Below are 14447 nucleotides of genomic sequence, written 5' to 3'. Positions count from 1 at the left end.
TTACTCAGCTGTATGAAAGAACACATTTGAGTCAGTTTTAATGAGGTGGATGAAACTGGAGCCTATTGTACGGATTGAAATAAGCCAGAAAGAGAAACACCAATACAGTATATTAACACATATATATTGAACTTAGAAAGATGGTAAGATGATCCCATATGCAAGACAGTAAGAGAGACACAGATGTAAAGAATAGACTTTTGAAATATGTGGGAGATGGTGAGGGTGGGATGATATGAAAGAATAGCATTGAAACATGTATATTACCATAAGTAAAATAGATGACCAGTGCAAATTTGATGCATGAAGCAGGGCACCCAAAGCTGGTGCTCTGGGACAACCCAGAGGGGATGGGGTGGGGAAGGAGGTGGGAGAGGGGTTCAGGATGGTGGGACACATATACACCCATGGCTGATTCATGTCCATGTATGGCAAAAGCCACCACAATATTGTAAAGTAATTGGCCTCAAATTAAAATAAATAAATTAATTTAAAAAATACTTGTTTTTAGAGAAGCTATTACATTACAGTTCTAAGATTGCTTTCTTCTAATCCTTCTACTGCTATACCATGGAAGAATTTGGAGACTTGCAATTTACTGAGTACATTACTATGTAATTTCTATCATATTTATAATAATTCTAGTCGGTGCATAGTTTTCCTTTTTAGATATTTAATGATCGACATGTACATAATGATTGACAATTTAGCTCTTAATAATTCATATGGAATTTAGCACAGTTAAGTAAAGTGGCAAAGTTGTCAAAGAAATTATTTTACTTGCATCTGAATCTGTATATCTGGTTAAGATTTAAATTAAATCCATTCTTGTAGTTCTCCTTGAAGTATAATAGTTTATTTTGTGTCCCTTTAAATGTTACTTAGTGACTTCTGTTCAACTGATTTAACATCACCCAAATAGTGGCCTAATACTCAAATTCAAACATTAATAAATGCACACCTTCACTTATTTAATCTAATGTTTTCCTAAATATTCAAGTTGAGGTGTTTCATTTTACATTGCATCTGGGTTAAAAATTCTATCGATCAGACATTTGGTTAACTAGAGTTGTCACTTACCCTGTCACACAGGGTTTAGGGGACACTTAGAGACTTGAGAAAGTATTCTTTACAAAAATAAGTTTTCATAAGTTTTGACATTTGTATAATTTCAAGTGTATTACATTTTCATTGAGTAGCATTGCCCATGTACTCAATCACAAGCTCCACACACAGTTGATGTCTCAGGCCACGTTTAAGGAAGATGAAAAGGGTAGTATTCTGTGGTAAAGTGAGTTTGAGGAAACTGTTAGTTAAAAAAAATACTTTTATTCATTGTTATTATCAATGCAGGGCTTTCCAGATATTCTAATTCACGTGGATTTCCAAAACAGTTGGTATAGTGTGAAGTGTATTTATTTGCTCATGAAATATTTTTGAGGACCATCTTAAGTAACTGCTACGGTAAACAGATCTTGTCTCTCTCAATACATTTCAGGAACATTAATAAAAATCAATTGTCCTACTTTATTACTTTATATTTCTTTGCCTTCTTCCTCTTCTTTCCCCCCTCCCATCCCCTTAGCCTTCTTCCTTTTCTTCCTCCTCCTTATTATTCATTCAGAGAGATTAAGTTACCCATCAGATTAGGAGAGAATCAAATTCCCTTTTGAAATAGCTCTATGTATCCACATTGGTACATGTTTAATTTCAGCCCCTTAGATTTGAGTGTATCTGTGTGATTTGTTTTGTATTCCTAAAATATTTTATATAATGGGAACTCTAGAAATGCTGCTGATGGTCAGAAAAAATATGCTGAGTCCGGAAAATGTAACTACACATGCAGAGAAGTCATCGTATAATAAGTTTCAAGAGTGAGATGTCTAAAGCTGTTTATTTTTTTCAGTTAAAAAATTGATTTATATTTGGTTAAATTCCACTTGAATAGTTACCTTCATTTTCATTCTCATGTTTTTTTCCTAGGGGAGTGAGGATGGGAAACAACTTACGATTCCATGGAGGAATAATCATTGGATTAATGTCTAAGAGATCTATGTTACGTGAATAATACTTTATAAGGATTATTTGTCAAGCATAATTTAGCTAATAAGTATATGATCATGTGCTAGCCACTTACATTTTCATGACCTCAGTTTTTTCACACTAAAATGAAGTGACTTAGTTCCATGGAATATAGCATGTTTTTTTCAGTCCTCTTCTCTGATACTAGAACCTAAAATTGGGAATGCTTTTGTGTTACGAGAAGAAACAAAAGTCAGTGTTTGTTCAGCAATTGTGGAGGTAATATCTTAAATTTATACAGACTAAGCCATCTGAAGTTATAATTATTTCTTCAACTTTGCGAAATATCCTACTTTGGGAACTGCCTATTTGTGGGCAAGTGTATGCCATAAAGTTGGTCTCCATGACCTAGACACATGCTTTTATTTTTTTTAATTTTTATTGGAGTGTAGTTGCTTTACAGTGTTGTGTTAGTTTCTATGAAGTTAGTTTCTGTTAGTACAGTGAAGTCAATCACCTGTATGTATACATACATCCCCTCTTTTTTTGATTTCCTTCCCATTTAGATCACCACAGAATATTAAGTAGGGTTCCCTGTGCTATATGTTATGTTCTTATTAGTTACTTATTTTATACATGGTACCCTTGGACTGCAAGGAGGTCCAACCAGTCCATCCTAAAGGAGATCAGTCCTGGGTGTTCTTTGGAAAAGAATGATGCTAAAGCTGAAACTCCAGTACTTTGGCCACCTCATGCGAAGAGTTGACTCATTGGAAAAGACTCTGATGCTGGGAGGGATTGGGGGCAGGAGGAGAAGGGGACAACAGAGGATGAGATGGCTGGATGGCATCACCGACTCAATGGACATGAGTCTGAGTGAACTCCGGGAGTTGGTGATGGACAGGGAGGCCTGGTGTGCTGCAATTCATGGGGTCTCAAAGAGTTGGACACGACTGAGCGAGTGAACTGAAGAGTGTATATATGCTGATCCTAATCTCCTAATTCATTCCATACCACTTTCCGCCCTTGATGTCCATACATTTGTTCTCTATGTCTATGTCTATTTCTGCTTTGCAAATAGATTATCTGTACCATTTTTCTAGATTCCACATATATGCATTAATGTATGATATTTGTTTTTCTCTTTCTGACTTGCTTCACTCTGTATAACAATCTCTCAGTCCATCCACATCTCTGTAAATGGCAAAATTCCATTCCTTTTTTTTTTTTTTTTTTTTGATGAAGTAATATTCCATGGCATACATGTACTATGTCTTTATTTTCTGTTTCACTGGTGATGGAAATTTAGATTGCTTCTATGTACTGGCTACTGTAAGTAGTGTTGCAGTGAATATTGGGGTGTATGTATCTTTTGGAATTATGGTTTCTCCAGATATCTTCCCCAGAGTGGATGCCTGGGTCATCTACATGCCTGCAGTTCTATTTTTAGTTTTTTAGGAACTTCCACACTATTCTCCAGAACAGCTATATCAATATACATTCCCAATAACAGTGTAGGAGGATTCCCTTTTCTCCACATCCTCTCTAGCATTTACTGTTTGTGGATTTTTGACAATGTCTGTTCTGACTGGTGTGAGGTAATAGCTCATTGTTGTTCTGATCTAATTAATGATGTTGAGTGTCTTTTCATGTGTTTGTTGCCCATCTGTAAGTCTTCTTTGGAGAAATGTCTACTTAGGGCTTCTGTTCATTTTTATTAAGTTGTTTGCATTCTTGATATTGAGCTGCATGAGCAATTTGTATATTTTGGGGCTTAATCCTCTGTCAGTTGCTTCATTTGCAAATAATATCTCCCATTCTGAGGGTTTTGGTCTGGCTTATGGTTTCCTTTGCTGTGCAAAAGCTTTTATGTTTAATTAGATCTCATTTATTTATTTTTTGTTTTTATTTTCATTACTTTAGGAGATGACTCAAAAAAGATCTTGCTGCTATTATGTCAAAATGTTCTTCCTATATTTTCCTCTGAGATTTTTTGCTGTCCATTCTTACATTTAGGTATTTAATTCATTTTGAGTTCATGTTTGTGTATGGTGTTAGATAGTGTTCTAAAGTTTGAGAAACGGTTCAAATTGGTTATGGTGCAGATAAGTAGGTGTTTGTGTGTGAGTGTGTGTGTTTGTGTGTGTTTTAATTTGCACTGTCTTCTAAATATTTAGTGACGTATAAAGAGCATGTTAGTAGGAGCCTGGATACCTGACTTCTATGACTGGCCCAGCTTGTTGGCTCTTTGACTTGGAGCAAGTCATTTGAACTCACAGCCAGTTTTATAAAACTCATGTGTATAAGAGTTGAATCTAGTACATTTCATATTCCTTCCAGCACTATAAATCTATACATATTTGAGAAACATGCTCTTCCCTTTCCCAAAACTGGTATTTTCCAAAAACTTGTGACCTATTTCACACATCATCTTTGGTAAAAATCCTTAAAATTCTCAAAAGACTGACACCCTATATAATGGGATAAAAGAAAGAAATAGTATTTTTTTTTTTTAAGAAATAGTATTTAAAGAGCATTACATCTCCTGTTCCAGATTTATCTTCTGAATGATTACTGAGCAAATAACTTCTTCTATTATCAGCATACTTTGTGTTTTCTGCGGTTGTTAACTGCTTACCATGCTTGTTCCCTGGATTTTTATGGCAAATGAGCATCAGGATTTTGACTGGGTTTGGAGAAAGCTGCCAAGTGACTGGAAATGAACCCAGCTTGGGAATATTAAGCCAGCATGTGAAAGGACACTTTAGTACCTTTCACTGTAATTACTTTTTATTTCATTCTCTTATTATAAAATAAACTCATTAATATAAACCTCTAGAAAGAGTAGTAAAATTAGTTCAAGGATATTGTTTTCACCCCAGGTTGCTTCATTTTACAAAGACCTAAGTTAATAAATTGAAGATGTGAAAGGAGGTTCCAGTGGCCATATTTTTTAGTGTGCCATGGACTCCAAATGAGGGGTTGGAAGGAGCTGAATGCCTCAGGTCCTTTGCAGTTACCAGCAGTTGTAGACCATCAATGGCAATCTAAGGAATGCAAGTCACATATGAAAATAAACAATAAATGTAACCCATTCATGAGGAATTAAAAACAATGTACACAGATGATCTCTGTATACTCTCATGATCCCAGAGAAATAAACAGAGGAATACGAAATTTTTAATAAGATGCTGGTTTGCTTCTATCACTATTCTCAGGAATGGATGCTACTTCCCTTGTATCCCAATGTTTCTTCCTTGGATCATTCCATCCAGTAGAATTGCTATTTCTGTCTCATCCCTCCCTTTTTAAGAATAGACTGAGAATTATGGGCTATCATTGTTTTGTTTCCTTTAAAGCAAGATGAATATGCAGTCATTTAAGAAAATTTCTTATCTCAATCTGAATGCTTGTATGTCATGTAAGACCCCCTCTTCCTGTCTCCCGTGGTGTACACTATACTCATTGCCTGCTGTAACCATCCATCCTGATTCCAGGGTTGGGGGAGTCATTACAGTTCCTCTTGTCATGTATTTGCATATGTTGGTCTGTCTCCATGTATAAGGCCTTTATGTTCTCTAATTTAAATATCAAGAATCACTGTTACCTGACCTCTTTTTTCCTGTTATCAGAAGAGAAAAAATATATGTATATGTTTATTACAACTCTCATCAAATAACATTATTAATTATTGAGTATTAGCTAATCTAGTTGGGATTCTCTGGTGGTCCAGAAGGTAAAGGATCTGCCTGCAGTGCAGGAGACTCAGATTCGATCCTTGCATCAGAAGATCCCCTGGAGGAAGAAATGGAAACCCACTCCAGTATTCTTGCCTGGAGAATTCCATGGACAGAGGAGCTTTGTGGGCTACAGATCATGGGTTAGCAAAGAGTCAGGCAGGACTGAGTGACTAACATATACACATAAATGAAAGTATTAACAGTCACTAATTTCTTCATCTGTTTTTTCTTAATTCAGTTGTGAGCTCCATAAAGGTCAGAATTCTGTGTTTAACATTTCTATTTTTTGTACCTAACACAGTGCCCTGGTATGACGGACATTCATACTCAATAATGGAGTAAGTTTAGTGAATAATACTTAGACTTTTATACTTAGACCTTTATATAAGACATATATTAGATAAAAAAGTAAAAGACACTGAGTTCTGGTCCTGTGATTTGTTTTTTCCTATCATTGTTATTAATAACCTTTGTTTTAGAATTGGAGAAAACATATTGAGGATGTCACTAAAAATTGCTTGACTCAGAGATTTTGAGGTAGGATTACCCAGGATTGTTTTTCCTGTGTGCTTAGAATACTTTCGACATGTTCTTCTGGGAGGAAGACCTAAAATGGGATGGAAATACGTATAACACTAGGAGGGATCCCTTTTAATGAGGAAGTTGGTGATTACCTGAGCATCACTATAAGATTCTGTTACTGGTTTGGATGCTTCCATGCATGAGAATAAAAAACACATGACAGTCAGAAGCTTTGTTAATGCACCCCGCTTTGGGAGTATGGAATTGGGATATGAAAACACAGATATCTGAATATCAAGGTCATGGACAGCTGGGGGCGATTTCCTTTATGGCTTCTGTGTGTCTCGTGTTAACACACACCATGTAGTCAGTGAACAATTAAGAGAGGTGCACAGTTACTGGCTCTGGTTAACAGGGTTCGGTGAATGTGCTAAATCTATATACAGTTCCTGTAGGAAAATATTCTAGGTTTGGTTTTTTAAAGGAAATAAAAAGTGCAATGCAATCTGCTTCACATAACCCTCTGCAATGAACAATAAAATGGCTATACTGTAGATAATTTCTTCCCATATGGAAAAAATATAAGTATTTGTGTAGCCTTGTGCTAGTTGAAAGTTTCTGTTCAAGCTGTTTATTTAAAATTTATATACGGCTTTAGAAGATGTTGGATGATACCAAGTGGAGTAATTATTTTTGTTTTTAAATATCTGGCCTTATACTGTAATGTTTTCTTTAAATATGATATAAACAAGCACATTTTTCAGTGTTTTGATACATAATATATCTTCATATTTGTGTGTGTGTGTGTATGTATATGGAAACCCACTCCAGTATTCTTGCCAGGAGAATCCCATGGACAGAGGAGCCTGGTGGGCTGCAGTTCATGGGGTCACAAAGAGTCAGACATGGCTGAGGTCACTGACTGTGTATGTGTGTGTGTGTACGTGTGTGTGTGTGTATGCAGGTAGTATAATTTTCAGAGCTTATAAAACCTATGGAAACCATATTCCTTCTACCTGTACAAAGAGGGAAATCGAGAATGATGTCTAGTAGAACTATGTTTCCTAGAGTGTTGAACCAAAGAAAATCTACAGAATAGGTGATATGGCACACAGTACAGAATAAAGCATTTAGAGTCAACAAAAATGATCTAACAATATAGCTTGTAAGCTTAACTTTTCTAAGTGTGATTGAAACTTAGATTTAATAAAACAATCTGTTACTGATATGGCAGGTTAACATGAAATGTATGTTCTATGCTTGGTTTTAAGGTAATTTTTTTTGTTTTTAATATAAATTTATTTTAATTGGAGGTTAATTACTTTACAATATTGTATTGGTTTTGCCATACATCAACATGAATCCACCACGGGTATACACGTGTTCCTCATCCTGAACCCCCCTCCCACCTCCCTCCCTGTACCATCCCTCTGCTTGGGGCTGGTGCACTGGGATAATGTAATTTTTTTTTCAGAGTTAAGAAATCTTATTTTGGATATCTGGAGTATCATATCTATAAGTCGGTCTGTTTTCTGACTTTTGGATTACAAAAGTCCAGCAATATTTTAAATACTAGCAATTTATTGAACATTTAGTATGTGCTAGGCATCTGTTGCTCTAAGTGCTATGGTATTACTTAGAGAAATATCTAGTGCTGTAAAAAGCAGTTGGCAAATTTAAGTAACTTAAGACACCAGAGGTGTATTTTTCATTGATGTCGTGGTTTAACTGGGTTTTCAGGAGGCGGTCTTTCACACAGTGATCTGACATGCTAGTTCTTTCCAGCTCTGCTGGAAATGGGCAAAAAGCAAAATGAGAGAGCAAAGATCATGCTAAACATATTATTGTATGACCTGGAAGGGGCATTCCGTTCAGTCCAGTCACTCAGTTTCGTCCAACTCTTTGTGACCCCACGGACTGCAGCACGCCAGGCCTCTCTGTCCATTACCAATTCCCAGAGTTTACTCAAACTCGTCCGTTGAGTCAGTGATGCCATCCAACCAACTCATCCTCTGTTGTCCTCTTGTCCTCCCGCCTTCAATCTTTCCGAGCATCAGGGTCTTTTCCAATGAGTCAGTTCTTCACATCAGGTGGCCAAAGTATTGGAGTTTCAGCTTCAGCATCAGTCCTTCCAATGAATATTCAGGACTGATTTCCTTTAAGATGGAAGGGGCATAGGTCACTTTAAATCATATTCTTCTGGCAGGAGCACAGTGGTGTTACCCCAACCTAAATCAAAGGGAATATGGGAGATGTGACATTCTTCAGAGCCTTTGAAGAAAGAGTGAGTTAGTTCGGTCGCTCAGTCGTATCCGACTCTTTGCGACCCCATGAATCACAGCACGCCAAGCCTCCCTGTCCATCACCAGCTCCCAGAGTTCACTCAGACTCACGTCCATCGAGTCAGTGATGCCATCCGGCCATCTCATCCTCTGTCATCCCCTTCTCCTCCTGCCCCCAATCCCTCCCAGCATCAGAGTCTTTTCCAATGAGTCAACTCTTCGCATGAGGTGGCCAAAGGACTGGAGTTTCAGCTTTAGCATCATTCCTTCCAAAGAAATCCCAGGGCTGATCTCCTTCAGAATGGACTGGTTAGATCTCCTTGCAGTCCAAGGGACTCTCAAGAGTCTTCTCCAACACCACAGTTCAAAAGCATCAATTCTTCAGTGCTCAGCCTTCTTCACAGTCCAACTCTCACATCCATACATGACCACTGAAAAAACCATAGCCTTGACTAGACGGACCTTTGTTGGTAAAGTAATGTCTTTGCTTTTGAATATGCTATCTAGGTTGGTCATAACTTTCCTTCCAAGGAGTAAGCGTCTTTTAATTTCGTGGCTGCAGTCACCATCTGCAGTGATTTTGGAGCCCAAAAAATAAAGTCTGACACTATTTCCACTCTTTCCCCATGAAGAAAGAGTAGGGTTGGTGAATATCAAGCTAGTCTATGTCACACTGACATGTATTTGTTTTATTCTCACAACTCAGGTATTATTACTTTCCCTGTTTCACAGATAAGAACATTGACCCACACAGAATTTCATGCACATCCCAAGTTTCACAAAGAGATAATGGCAGTGCTGAGAGTTAAAGCCAGGGAAATTGTTTCCAAAGTCAAATTTCTAGTTACTGTGGACCTGAAGTTCAAGTTAAATGTCATTCAAAACTTAAATCACTTTTATTTACCAGACATTACTTTACACTCTTGTCACATTCAAGAGGGAAATAATTGGCTTCTTCAACAGATTATTTCTGGGCTGCTTATTACTTCATGACTACTCCCAATCTTTTTTGTGTTGGTATATATGTATATAAATGCATGTGTGTATATGCATTTTGAATTTTTTTTTCAGTTCCTGAGTTTTATCTCAGAGTTGTCATTATCAGTTACCTTAGACATCCCTGAAGTATCTAATTAGCACAATGATCAGGCATTCTGATAGATTATTTCAGATTGAAAAAGTCTTGGGAGGTGGGTTAGCACTAATAGTATTAGAATTTTAGAAACAAACTGATACTTAAGAGAGGTTAAAAACTAGAACACTTCCTAACACCACACACAAAAATAAACTCAAAATGGATTAAAGACTCAAATATAAGGCCAGAAACCAGGAAGCTCTAAGAGGAAAACAGGCAGTACACTTTTTGACATAAATCACAGCAAGGTCCTCTTTGACCACCTTCTAGGGTAATGTAAATAAAAACACATGGACCTAATGAAACTTAAAAGCCTTGGCACAGCAAGGGAAACAATAAACAAGATTAAAAGCCAACCCTCAGAATGGGAGAAAAATAATTGCAGATGAAACAACTGACAAAGGATTAACCTCCAAAATATAGAAGCAGCTCATACAGCTCAATATCAGGAAAAAACAAAGAGCCCAATCAAAAAATGGGCAGAAAACCTAAACAAACATTTCTCCAAAGAAGACATACAAATGATCAACACTCAGTGCAAAGATGCTCAGCATTACTCATTATTAGAGAAATGCAAATCAAAACTACAATGTAGTATTACCTTATACCAGTCAGAATGGCCATCATTTAAATATCTACAAACAATAAATGCTGGAGGATATAGAGAAAGGGAAACCCTCTTGCACTCTTGGTGGAAATGTAAATTGATGTGCCACTATGGAGAACAACATGGAGATTCCTTTAAAAACTAGGGAAAAAAGTACCATATGACCCTGCAATCCCACTACTGGACATATAAGCTGAGAAAACCAAAACTGAAAAAGACACATGTACCCCAATAGTCATAGCAGCACTGTTTACCATAACTAGAACTTTGAAGCAACCTACATGCCCATCAACAGATGGATGGATAGAGAAGATGTGGTACATATATGCAATGGAATATTTTCCATTAAAAACAACTGGATTTGACTTAATTCTAGTGAGGTGGATGAACCTAAAGCCTGTTGTACAGAGTGAAGTAAGTCAAAGAGAAAAACAAATATTGTATATTAATGCTTATATGGAATCTAAAAATCATGGTACTGATGAAACTGTTTGCTTTGGAGAAGCACATGTAGAGAATGGACTTGTGAACACAGAAGGAGGAATGAGAATGGGATGAATGGAGAAAGTAGCATCAATGTATGTACACGGCTGCTACCGCTGCTGCTAAGTTGCCTCATTCATGTCTGACTCTGTGCAACCCCATAGACGGCAGCCCACCAGGCTCCCCTGTCCCTGGGGTTTTCCAGGCAAGAACACTGGAGTGGGTTGCCATTTCCTTCTCCAATGCATGAAAATGAAAAGTGAAAGTGAAGTCGCCGAGTCGTGTCCAACTCTTAGTGACCCCATGGACTGCAGCCTACCAGGCTCCTACACCCATGGGATTTTCCAGGCAAGAGTACTGGAGTGGGGTGCCATTGCCTTCTCTGTGTATGTACACTACCAAGTGTAAAACAGATAGCTGGTGAGAAGTTGCTCTATAACACAGAGAGCCCAGCCTGGTGCTCTCCTCTGTGATGAACTAGATGCGTGGGAAGGGGGAAGGGGAGTGAGGCTCAAGAGGGAGATGATATATGTATAATTAAAGTTGATTTGCACTGTATACAGTGGAACTGAAATAGATTTAAGGGACTAGATCTGATAGAGTGCCTGATGAACTATGGACGGAGGTTCATGACACTGTACAGGAGACAGTGATCAAAACCATCCCCATGGAAAAGAAATGCAAAAAAATAAAAATGGCTGTCTGAGGAGGCCTTACAAATAGCTGTGAAGAGAAGAGAAGTGAAAAGCAAAGGAGAAAAGGAAAGATATACCCATTTGAATATAGAGTTCCAAAGAATAGCAAGGAGAGATAAGAAAGCCTTCCTCAGTGATAAATGCAAAGAAATAGAGGAAAACAACAGAATGGGAAAGACTAGAGATCTCTTCAAGAAAATTAGAGATACAAATGGAACATTTTGTGCAAAATGGGCTTAATAATAAAGTACAGAAATGGTATGGACCTAACAGAAGCAGAAGATATTAAGAAGAGGTGGCAAGAATACACAGAAGAACTGTATAAAAAGGATCTTCACCACCCAGATAATCATGATGGTGTGATCACTCTCCTAGAGCCAGACATCCTAGAATGTGAAGTCAAGTGGGCCTTAGAAAGCATCACTATGAACAAAGCTAGTGGAGGTGATGGAATTCCAGTTGAGCTATTTCAAATCCTGAAAATGATGCTGTGAAAGTGATGCACTCAATATGCTAGCAAATTTGGAAAACAGCAGTGGCCACAGGACTGGAAAAGTTCAGTTTTCATTCCAATCCCAAAGAAAGGCAATGCCAAAGAATGCTCAAACTACCGCACAATTGCACTCATCTCACACACTAGTAAAGTAATGCTCAAAATTCTCCAAGCCAGGCTTCAGCAATATGTGAACTGTGAACTTCCAGATGTTCAAGCTAGTTTTAGAAAAGGCAGAGGAACCAGAGATCAAATTGCCAACATCTGCTGGATCATCAAAAAAGCAAGAAAGTTCCAGAAAAAAAACATCTATTTCTGCTTTATTGACTATGCCAAAGGCTTTGACTGTGTGGATCACAATAAACTGTGGAAAATTCTAAAAGAGGTGGGAATACCAGACCACCTGACCTGCCTCTTAAGAAACCTGTATGCAGGTCAGGAAGCAACAGTTAGAACAGGACATGGAACAATAGACTGGTTCCAAATAGGAAAAGGAGTACATCAAGGCTTTATATTGCACCCTGCTTATTTAACTGATAGGCAGAGTACATCATGAGAAACGCTGGGCTGAAGAAGCACAAGCTGGAATCAAGATTGCTGGGAGAAATATCAATAACCTCAGATATGCAAATGACACCACCCTTATGGCAGAAAGTGAAGAGGCACTAAAAAGCCTCTTGATGAAAGTGAAAGTGGAGAGTGAAAAAGTTGGCTTTAAAGCTTAACATTCAGAAAACGAAGATCATGGCATCTGGTCCCATCACTTCATGGGAAATAGATGGGGAAACAGTGTCAGACTTTATTTTTTGGGGCTCCAAAATCACTGCAGATGGTGACTTCAGTCATGAAATTAAAAGACGCTTACTCCTTGGAAGGAAAGTTATGACCAACCTAGATAGCGTATTTAAAAGCAGAGACATTACTTTGCCAACAAAGGTCCATCTAGTCAAGGCTATGGTTTTTCCAGTGGTCATGTATGGATGTGAGAGTTGGACTATAACGAAAGCTGTGTGCTGAAGAATTGATGCTTTTGAACTGTGGTGTTGGAGAAGACTCTTGAGAGTCCCTTGGTCTGCAAGAATGTCCAACCAGTCCATCTTAAAGGAGATCAGTCCTGGGTGTTGAATGGAAGGACTGATGCTGAGTCTGAACTCCAGTACTTTGGCTACCTCATGTGAAGAGTTGACTCATTGGAAATGTCCCTGATCCTGTGAGAGATTGGGGGCAGGAGGAGAAGGTGACGACAGAGGATAAGATGGCTGGATGGCATCACGGACTCAACGGTCATGAATTTGAGTAAACTCTGGGAGTTGGTGGTGGACAGGGAGGCCTGGCGTGCTGCGATTCATGGGGTTGCAAAGAGTCGGACATGACTGAGCGACTGAACTGAACTGATGGCAGAAACCATTATGACATTGTAAAATAATTTTCCTCCAATTAAAAAATAGGTTTAGAAGAAATGAATATTATGGTTACCAAAGAGGAAATATTGGAGGGAGGGATAAGTCAGGAGTTTGGGATTAACATACATGAACTACTATGTAAAAGATAAAAAAACCACAATAAGAGCCTACCATATAGCACAGGGATCTCTACTCAACATTCTATGATGACCTATATGAGAAAAGAATCTCAAAAAGAATGGGTGTATGTCTACGTATAATTCAATCACTTTGCTGTACACCTGAAATTAACAGCATTGTAAATCAACTCTGCTACAATAAAACTAAAATTTTAAACAAACAAAAAAAGAGGTTAAGTAAGTGGTCCAAGTGACATCACTAAGGGTACTGCTATTTAGTCTCTCACTCTGGAATCTGTGCTTTTCAGCACTTTGATGACATTCCATAAACATTTATTGTTGTATGTTTTTTGTGTGAGAGTAGTGATGATTCTCTGAAATTTTGCCATTTGCATTGTACACCACATCAATCTTTCCTATATTTCTGCTATTACATTTTTTTTTAACCCAATTTCATGGGTTCCTTTCAGAGAGTTGGCTAATATGTTGGTGCCTGTAGTCTGTAAATTTAATGTGAATAGAAATGTAGTGTTCTCGCAAGTTTTGTGTAATCCTTTCATGATAGAATCCAGTTGGCTAGCAACTTCACTCTTCTGGGAAAGACCATGGTTCACTTTCTCCTGCATCTTCATCTCTGAATGCTCTGGGGATGGATTCAACCAGCTTTTAAAAATGTTGAGATAATTCCATCTTTAAAAATAATACATAAATGTACAGAATATGCAAATTACTACCAATTTCAAAGACCTAAAAATAATCAGAATATGGTAGACCATTGGGCTCATAGACTTTTGAGTTCGTCTTTTACCTTTCACAGGTTTGGTCCCTGCCTTTTGTGGATAGACACCTCTAGTGAGTGCCTGTTTGGCTCTTCCCCAGTGCCTTCCTGTTTGTAAGAACGATTGTCAATAATTTGTAATTGTCATTGATAAGATGAATTCAACCA

The sequence above is a fragment of the Bos mutus genome, chromosome 17 (genome assembly GCF_027580195.1).
Source record: "Bos mutus isolate GX-2022 chromosome 17, NWIPB_WYAK_1.1, whole genome shotgun sequence".
Classification (NCBI taxonomy): domain Eukaryota; kingdom Metazoa; phylum Chordata; class Mammalia; order Artiodactyla; family Bovidae; genus Bos; species Bos mutus.
This window is presented reverse-complemented; position numbering follows the sequence as displayed.